The sequence below is a fragment of the Anneissia japonica genome, unplaced genomic scaffold, assembly GCF_011630105.1.
Source record: "Anneissia japonica isolate Jap-2015-1 unplaced genomic scaffold, ASM1163010v1 scaffold288162_len571657_cov150, whole genome shotgun sequence".
NCBI classification, from domain to species: Eukaryota; Metazoa; Echinodermata; class Crinoidea; order Comatulida; family Comatulidae; genus Anneissia; species Anneissia japonica.
Window position 1 is genome coordinate 521,339 of NW_022753254.1, and position 2,570 is coordinate 523,908.

The following is a 2,570-nucleotide window of genomic DNA, read 5'->3' on the forward strand; positions in this document are numbered from 1 at the left end:
GGTAAGAAAATTTATGATTAGGGCATCTCTAGATGGCCGGAAATTACACTCTCGCACTTCAATTTGAATATATTTTTCTTTTTTCCTTAAAAAATGAAGGGAGGTGGGAGGGGCCTTGAATCCACCTCTGCTCAAAACATTCTTTATCCAGAATAGTCATAAACACGAAAAATGGACATGAAAAACCAGATCACATCCTAAAAGCAAACAGCAGTCACTAAGACATACATCAGGAGCCGACTCGATGAAGTTTAATCTCATACCTAGTGAAGGGCACAGATCTGTTTTGAAAGGTGGAGGGGGAGGGCATTTTGTGAGTCGACACCCACCTGAGCACCACCATGGTTGGAGCTGAGGTGAGGAAATTTGAGGAAATAGTACCTCTTGATGGCCAGAATTGACACTTTTAGTAAAATTCATCATCATCACATCACCATTAGTCAAAATGAAGCGCCAACAAAAATTCTCATGATCTTTTATCAGGGATTTTTGACAACCATGAAATCTTATTAAATTATTAATGTGTGTGTGATATACCATATAGAAAACAAAGCTTAAAAACATTGTCTTTCAGTATGTACTTTACATAGGCCTACTTCAAAAACGTGATTTCACAACCACCTCAGCCGCACAATGGCTGGGGCTGAGGTAAAAAAATTTGAGGAAATAGTACCTCTCGAGATGGCCGGAAATGACACTTTTATATAGTAAAATTCATCATCATCACATCACCATTATAGTCAAAATGAAACGCCAAAAAATTTTCACATGATCTTTTATCAAGGATCTTAATATCCATATATCCAATAATATTAATAGCAATAAAAAAAAGAAAAATGTTTGTTGATCATAATTATTATAATATTATATATATATATATATATATAAAATATTATAATAATTATGATCAACAAACATTTTTCTTTTTTTTATCGCTATTAATATTATTATCAATTATTACTATCGTCATCATCATCATCATCATTGTTATTATTTATTACTATTAGTAGTAGTATTATTAAAAAAAGAAACTTGCAAAAGGGGAAAAACGAAATTGAACCACAGTATCGCATTTCTATCTTAAAAGACCTGGCCTGAGATTTATGGATTTAGGCCTATGTGTTCTATTAGGCATATGTATAACGTGTACTGATGCATATTTACATGTTTTAGAGTATTCATTTTGAGTGATCCAGGAAAGAATTTGTATTGGCTCAAGAATAAGCTTTAAAATTTTAACACTGTGTACAAAGCTCCCCCACCACCGGATACGTACCTGTGAGGGACACAGACATAGACGGGGGCTTTGGCTTCTTTTAATAACATAGCGATAAAATCCATTATTCGAGTACAAGTATTTCAAATGCAAAGAAATTCAAATACAGTAATCGAATATGATTGCATAATTATGTTACAGGTCAAGCCACAAAATCAGTCAACTTCTTAAAATGCTCACTTTACGCTGTCCTCTGGCACAGTGGTGTATCAAGGAGACTTGAAATGGTGTAAGGGGGTGGGAACGATTGGATGATTGAGGAGAGCTATATATCACAAATTAAATGGTTTTAAGAACACCAAAGACAAAAAGTCTCTACCGTAAATCATTGAATAGGGGTGGCGACTGGGCTTTTAAGGCGCACGCCTCCAGCCCCGCACAACCCAGATACGCCACTGCTCTGTAGAGACATATTTTGAGGGTTGACAGGCCCCTGCCCCACTTTTGGAAAGTAAGAAAAAGAAGAAAGAAAAAGAAATTATTCCCAAAACGCCTCATTTTGTTTCCGGGTGTGTGGAAAAAAAATTTCCTCTAGGGTAATGTTATCTCTCGATCTCCACCCCCCACCCCCCCATTTTTGGACACCTCTGGATCCGTCCTCGTTGGTGCGACTATCCCTCCCTGGCTTCTTTTGTAGCTAGCCAGTAGCGTATTTATGACGTATATTCTTTAATTAATGTGGTACAGTATTTCCATTGAAAAAAAAATATCAAAACAAAATCTTGTTGAGTATTTTGTATTACCTTGAACTATTAACAATGAACCCGCAAGTGCTGGCATCTGGGATCGACGCCAACTACAGTACCTAATTAAACTGCAGATCAAGTAGGGATTTGTCATGTTCTCAACTACCCCAAAATTGGCAAATAATCTAACAAAAATCCCACTCGTTTGACCCTGATCCAGGGTTTTGTATGATGCTATTAATACTGTATTAGAAAACGTTTTAAGCGTAATACGGTTAACATCTGAATGACAGCTTTACTACATTTTATCGCTTTACGATTCAGTCTTGTCATTATGAGCAAAATTGATGCCAAAAAATAATATTTCGTCCATGATTTAACAGCTGCACGCTTTCCATAAATCGAAGTAGAAGCTGCTACAAAAGAGGGATCCTTTTTTTTTCAAAGACATATCCTCCCATTCGGATAGCGGTCATCTGGTCTATGTTAGATATCTAGAAAAGTGTGTTGGTCTGTTGGACTTGCCTATCTAAAGCTTCTCGCGATGAGAAAACACAAAATACGCTCTTACGTTGATTAAGCCTATCTGAAACGGCAGAGACATAAAG